Source organism: Musca autumnalis, unplaced genomic scaffold (genome assembly GCF_047663935.1).
Source record: "Musca autumnalis isolate F117 unplaced genomic scaffold, ASM4766393v1 scaffold_2, whole genome shotgun sequence".
Lineage (NCBI taxonomy): Eukaryota > Metazoa > Arthropoda > Insecta > Diptera > Muscidae > Musca > Musca autumnalis.
This window is the reverse complement of record NW_027411755.1, coordinates 77,801,820-77,809,362: the sequence shown is the minus strand read 5'-3', so window position 1 is coordinate 77,809,362 and position 7,543 is coordinate 77,801,820. Positions and strand designations below refer to the sequence as shown.

Sequence of the window (7,543 nt, the reverse complement as noted above, 5' to 3'; positions counted from 1 at the left end):
GGTTACCAAGAATGCGAATTCAGTCTTCATTTGCTGACAAAGGTTTTTGAGCAAAGAATCCACCAAAGAATGAAGGAAATGATAAAATGTTATTCGCGAAGCTTGAATAAAGATGGTGTACACATATATTCTTAATAGAAGTGAAATATTTGTTATTTATTTTTTATTAAACAATATGTTTTGACAGCAAATGAAGGCCTGAATTCTCCTTTTGTATCACCTTTCTAAATTCGCCTTGCATACAAACAATACAAACACAAAATACAGTAATTTTTGGTTACCTGCATTATTCATAGCTACATTTTGGCGTTACCTGACCAAAAATCTGTTTACAGGCAACTATTCTCTAGATTCCGTTCAATTTATTATTTTTTAGTGCACATTCAATAGCTGCATTTTTGGCATAGCTGCATCAAAATTTTGGTGATTTTACTTCAATTTGGTTCTAAAATTTACATATATCTGCACAAGAGAAATTTTTTAATTTTTTTGCGAACTCAAAACAAGGATAAAATTCAACCACTCTGATCTTGTACCGATAAGAAGCGTGCAAAACAAATACAACACAAGAAAAGATAATGAATTGTAAAAAATTGTAACGTTTTCTCTCCCGAACTTGAAATGTCTCTCACTTTATTATTTCAAAATTGCTTATAGCTGCACATGTTAGCTCTGTTCCAGAACTAAAAAGTTTTTACAACTTTTACCACTTTTACACATTTTGCGTTCCCGTACACAAAATTTATATGAAAATAGTTTACGACTTTTACAACTTTTACGGCTCTTACCACTTTATAAAGTACGGGAACAGGCCACATATGTACATAAGTAATATTAAAGATATCGGCCTTGTTGGACAGGTAAGCGAATTTAAGCTTCCTGCATTTTGGGGATTGCTGCACAAGAAGTCGTGCAATTTTTGATTGTGCAGGTAAGCAAAAAATACTGTACCAATTTCACATTCGCACTTAGAAAAAATATTACTCAGCTTGGAGCTCTGTCTATTTCCATTATACCATAATTTTCTAAAAAATTACTTTTGTTAAATGTTCCTATTCATTAATTAAAAGCGTACTATAATTCAACAAAAATGAAAGTATAAAATAATTCACATAAACTCGAGTAATTCAAAACTTATAACTATAAAGTCTTATATTTGTGCAAGCTGATTTTGCAAAAGGTTTTTGTTTATTCGTTTCTAAATATCTCGAACGAAGACACATTTTGGTATTCATATCGATTGGCCTTATCATACGTAACCAACCCGGCTGATGGATGTATAAACCGTCTAAATTATTATTTTAAATTAAATTTTCTAAAAATTACATGTTAACTTAAGACAGTATTCGGCTATAGTATTTAAATGAGCCCGAATGGTTTTCAAAAATTTTTTCGTTTCAATACGAGTATTAGTAATTTTGAACACCTAGGTGCAAACAGGTTCTTAAATATTAATTTATAATAAAGATTTAAGTATTGTTAATTGCAGGTTTTTTAAAAAATCACATGATCAGTTTTCTACTTTTTGATTGGAATTGAAAAAAAAGGAATTTAAATAGCGATTTCAGATTCCAATTTCGTTCTATAATTTAGTTTCAGTTAAAGAAAACTTTTGGATGTTAATTTTCTACCTTGCAATTGTCTAAAGACAATTGGAGAACAGAAATGTTGGATTTATAAAAGAAAAATGTTATTAAAAAGTCTGGAGCCGAATACAAATAATGAAAAAATTATAATCCTTAAATTAATTATTACTTTTAATAAAGGATAAATAATCTCTTAGAATTTCGTTTCTTTCTTTTTCAGTGTCCGCTATTTCCTTTTGAATTTCAAGTCCCTTCTTGCTTATATCATTCATAGTTTTTATACCATCTGCCAATTCCTTGTTTATTGCCTCGATAGCTTGAATATTTTGCTTTTTCTGCTTTCCTTTTGGTGTTGTTTTTTTATGTTCGGATCCCTGTTCTTGAAGCGTTTCACTAAAACCATTATTTGGATCAACTGAAATTTCCATTACTTCATCTTCCAATGAAATATTGTCGCCTTGGGACTGCGACCAGAAAATACTGCTAATGCTCCAAGGAGTAGCATCGGTATAATTTGCCAAAGGATCTTCGAACATATCCTAAACTGCACTTAAACAAAAATGTTGCTGTTTAGTGGTGGCGGTACCCTAAGGATTAAACTACATTTGGACAAATGTTTAAGAGACCAAATCGGTTGCTCCGTTCAGCTTACCATTTTTGCGATTTTTCTATTTAATTTTTAAGGGGGGGTTACCAGAAGGTGTGGACCGATATTGTCCATCTTCGAACTTCAGCTAAGCTTTGACAAAATATTACAACGGTCAAAATTTGGACCGAAAATTAAATTTGAACTGAATTTTGTCCAAATGTTGTTTTACTTCAAAAATAGTACAGACCGTCCTTCTCCTCAGAGTACTTCCCCCACAAAAGTTCGACAATTTTGTTTAAGTGCAGTTTAGGATCAGTTCGAAGATGCTTTGGAAATGTATACCGATCCCAAAATAAGATCCACTTCCAAAATGGACTATGTCAATCCATTCCTTCAGGTACATCCCCACAACAATTTTGAGCTTTAATCCTCCTAAATACCTAATTATTGGGAAAAGAATTTTGGCTGCGTAGTCGGTATTCGATTCGATATTGTCAATAGGTAAAAGTTTCAATTCACACAGGCTGAGAGTATATATATGTCGGTAAAGCCGACTGATACTTTTTTACTTTTTTTTAATTATTTATTCTAATATCGTTAGTATACAATAACAAATATCGAAAAATGTGAGTAATAAGGCTAATAGTATATCTTTGTCGGTAAAGCTGACTGATACTTTTTTACTTTGTTTTTTTTTTATTATGCTAATATCTGCTCTGTTCCAGAACCTGCAAGAAGCTACTAATTTTGACTACGATAATATTTTTTCCTTTATATTATCGGAAAAAAATAGTAAAAATTAGTAGATTCTTGCAGTTCTGCAACAGACCAATCGTTAGTATACAATAAGAAATATCGACAAATGTGAGTAATAAAGCCCATCTACAATTCTTCTTGTGTTAATAGTGTGCCTACCTACGCTTTCGTCAACAGTTTCACGGAAATTGTGGAATTTGTATCCTCCCAATATACAGTTGACTCTTTCGTACAAATTCCAATTGGACGGTGATCCCCCAGATGGTCCAACTCTCTTCTTTTCTTCCCTATAAAAGTTTATTTGCCTTTATGGCAAATAATTTCAGCTGACCCGAACTTTTTATAGTCCCAATAATTAGGCTTATTCAAATTTCAAAGCAAATGTATATAGGTGACACAGAATGCGAAATCAGGCCTAGTCTTTCCTCCTTGTCAAAAGTTTCCTTGTGAGGATCCGCCAAAAAAGAAGAAAACAATAAGAGATGTTTCACAAACATTTATGGGCCGATTCCGTACAGCGAGGCGAGTCGTGTCGCGTTGCCAGTTGCAATTTTTCCATTACGTATGGCAAAAGTCGCACGACTACGTCAAATTTTGTCGCCGTAATGTTCATTTTCCGGCGACAACAAATTAGCTGTCGCCGTTCATTTTTACTAACGAATAAAAAAAAATAAAAATAACTTGTTATCGACGATTATTTTCTATCGCTGTACGTAGTGCATTTTTTAAATTTTGTCACAGAGACGATAGACGACGCGACATGACTCGCCTCGCTGTACGGAATCGGCCCATTAAATTGAAAGTTTTTACAAAACTAAAAATGCCGATTTAAACCTCATCAAATTTTCACAAAATTTATGTGGGCTCATTCAATCTTCCAAGTTAAACTATATTTGGAAGAAATTTTAGTCTGCACAAAGTTATGACCAATTACACTGTGCAACATTTTTAAGGTGATCTTGTGCAAACAATTCGAACTGAGGATTTTTTGAAAGTACAGACCCAAACGACAAGAAACCCTACTTGGGTTTTGTTGTGTCAGATCCAGCTCGGATTTTATGGCCCCATCTAAACATGGTTAAATATTGAGTTTTTAAAGAAATTCGGGGCTATATCTCTGAAACCAATGCGAATCTTCTTCTGACCTCTGAAGCAAATTTGTAGATAAGGACAAGAATAAAATATTTAAAGAAATAATGAACTCGAAAAACTACATTTATTGCTTCAAATTTCAAAATATATGCAAAAATTCCACAATTTTTATACATTTGGCACCGTATCTCTAAAACCGTTAATTTTTCCTGAATATTTTCTTTTGGAAAAATATTCCCTGGAATGTAATACACAACTCTTCAGAACATGTCATTGTTGTAAAATGCCTCTATGCCGTTGTTTTCAGTACATTTTTCAACGACGATTTAATAAAAATGTCAATAATGTAGTGAAATCGGAATTGCGAGAATAAACTCTTGATGTGAACTGTGTTTGAAATACGTGTTGTAAAAGATATGATGAAAAATACCGCTGAAACAACATGAAGTAAGCATTTTAGAGTTTCAGAATGTTCTAAAGAATTGTTAAGAACTTTGTTTGGAACATTTTTGCAAAAGGTTACTAGGTTCAACTCCCAATAGTTTAGCCGATACTGACCAGAATTTCAGCAATTATGTAAAATGTTCTATATTTTATAGATTTTGATGCTCTAGATGGAGTTTTACTTATGTGATTTTTTCAAAAGATAAGTTCTACTAGTTTAGGGCTACAATATTGCTAAAGACAGCAAGGCCAAATTCCTATTCGTTTCTGAGATAAAGGCCTGATAAATGCAAAAAAGTGTAGACTTAGCTCGGCTTAGATGATGCCATAAAATCCGAACTGGATCTGACAGGACAAAACCCTACTAGGATTTTTGTAGTCTTAATATGTACTTTCAAAAAATTCATACTAGAAGTAGTTTGCATTTTCAGTGTTGCATAGTGTTATTGCAATTTGATGGAAAAATATTCCAACCCGTTAGAATACTGCCCCGAGAACTGCAACAGGATGATGATGAAATCCATTAGGGCAAGGATCGGTTACACTGTGTAAAACATATGCCCACCTACGCACCTTTTCAACTCATCGAAGCAGACACTATTCTAGAACTGGAGAAGGATGCAGATTAAGCAGAACGACAACCAATTCTGCGCTTCAGGCAACCAGACAGACGAAAAAGGATTCCGCCTAACATAGTTGTGGTTAAAAAAACAAACGAGCTATGATCGAACTTACATCAACTGAACACCCATAATGAGCTATTGTCGACTTTTTGAGGGTTTTATGGGAAAAGTCGGTATCCATCTTATTACCACTTGTGGGATAGGCATTTCGATAAGCTTCCCAATGATCCCTATTCTGAAGCAATTGGTTCAGTAGAGCCGGGTCTATCCAGGAGTTTGTACACATCCTTTCGGTTCAAACAACCTTGTAACCGGATCAAGAAAAATATACATTCCCGTGATCAGCGCAACATTATCTACCTCTGGAAAGTTTTTCGAAAAAAATAGAGTTTTTACTAAACTAGAGTTAAGCATTTGTATTTACCTATATTTACTTGTAATATTATGCAACTTGTTTTTTATTTCCTCGGAAGAGTACAACATCCTGCCGCAGTCATTTCCGTGGCCATTATGGCGTAAACGTGCGAATTTTTTCTATTTCCTCGCAATTTAACAGGATGTCTTCCTCAGCCATTGTCCAACGTTTACGTTTGAGTTTGTACCGTTTTCTGGAAAATAATATAAACTTATATAAATTAAACACCGAGGAGCAAATTAATACTTTCCTTTTTTCTGTTTCGTTTTCCATTTCCATTAATTTTTTTGTCAAACTAATCTTTTCTTCTTTTTTTCGTTTTTTATGTTTGACAGCTTATCAAAATGTAAACAAAAAACACGTGAAAAGTGTTACAACTTTTGGTACTTTTTAGGCAAAAACAGCGTTTTATATCATAGGTACTGTGATTTTGATGTTGATTTCGCTGAAATCACGAAATGAGATGATTTCATTTTTGTATGGGAAATCACGATAAATTTTGCTGGATTTCGCACGAAATCACGAAAAGTCAACGAAATCAAGAAAAGTGCTCCAATGTAAACCAAGTATAAGGTAAATTTTTGTGGTTGACAGTATCCTTAATTTTTGGGCAATTCGGTATCTGTGGACCAGAATTGGAGAAAAAAGTGTAAAATTTAAATATTTTCAAAGGTGTTTTGATATTTTTACCATTAAGAGCCGTTCAAATTTCCTAACGGTTTGGAAGATATAGTCCTAAATAAATGGCACTTTTACATCAAAGCCTCAAACCTTTGGGGGCATATAACCGCGAAAGTTGATGAGATACGAAAAAACGGCGAGACACGTGTCTTCTCATTCTTGGTGTTCTATCGCAGTGTGAAGTCAGAATATGGTTAATAAAACATGACTCAAAAAATTACACACGGTGTTATGAGTACGCACCTTGATTGTGGACCATTTTCCTCTAGGAATGTTTTGGTGGACGTTTAGGGCACTCTTACCGCAATCGGTCGTTGAAGCAAGCGGACCTTGCCCGGTGTGCGTTGCTTTCGAGCTGTAGCTCCGAGTAAGGTGACCACTAATCTAGGATCAAATGCACCGGCTGCGTAGTCGAGTCACTCACTCTCCGTTCCCTTTGTTGTCTTTATTCCCCGATGAAAAGAAACCGTACAATAGTTGTGTTTTACAATGATGGTCAGTTTATTGGGATCTGATATTCTCTGTATGGATAACGGCACAGCGACGGTATGGACGGGTGTTTGGGCTTGCACAATATATTCTCTGTCTTTGGCACAGGCTTGGAAAAAAACATTTTTTTATTTTCCTTAACGTTGCTTACGTTAGTGCACACCGACGTTTTAAAAAGAATAGAACACAAAAATGACAACAAAGCCTATTATTAATTTTGATTCCGCCGTCAGCTTTGTTCTTCATGCTAAAGTGTTGGGTCGAAACAGACAACTCGCATCGCCATAAAAAATAAAAATTCAAAGCAAATATTGAGTAATAAATAATGTCATTCTAAAATTGTTCTTAGGAAAAATCCGTTTATATTAGCGGTATTCACTCATCGTTGTAAAGTGGCATTGTAGATCTTGTACATGTTGTTAATATTGTAGATCTACAAGTGTTTACAATACCACAACAACAAAATACATGAAAGTTTAATTTACCACAGGGTTGTTAATTTACTCGACCTAAAAGTCTTGTAAACATTCCATTGTACTTTTACAAGGGCTAGAACAGCTGATTGTTGTGCCGTCACTTTGTTGTGAGTTTTTATTTTATGTTGGAGTTTTTGTTTTTTTGGTGGAAAAATGGGAAAAATAAAAAGAATAAAAGATAATAAAATAATGGAGGCCAAGAAAAAAATAATTTTTTATGAAAAAAGTGTAATAAAACTGAAACTAAAAGATAGACTTACGACGACGTTAAGATGCTTTGATTTGTTTACGATATTCACAAAAAAGACATTCACACTTCATTGTAAAAAACCCTGGTACATATAGTACATTAACAAGAGTTGTAAATCTACCACAATGAGTGAATACCGCTA

General features: G+C 33.9%; 1 long non-coding RNA gene across 1 annotated transcript; it reads right to left on the bottom strand.

The window, feature by feature from the left end:
* Positions 1-5,912: 5,912 nt before the first annotated feature.
* On the bottom strand, positions 5,913-6,825 carry LOC141394138 (uncharacterized). The gene is made up of 3 exons (XR_012410259.1): positions 6,430-6,825; positions 6,196-6,353; positions 5,913-6,127 (listed from the first exon to the last, which is right to left on the bottom strand). It is a non-coding gene; the product is annotated as an uncharacterized lncRNA (long non-coding RNA).
* Between the last annotated feature and the right edge of the window lie 718 nt (positions 6,826-7,543).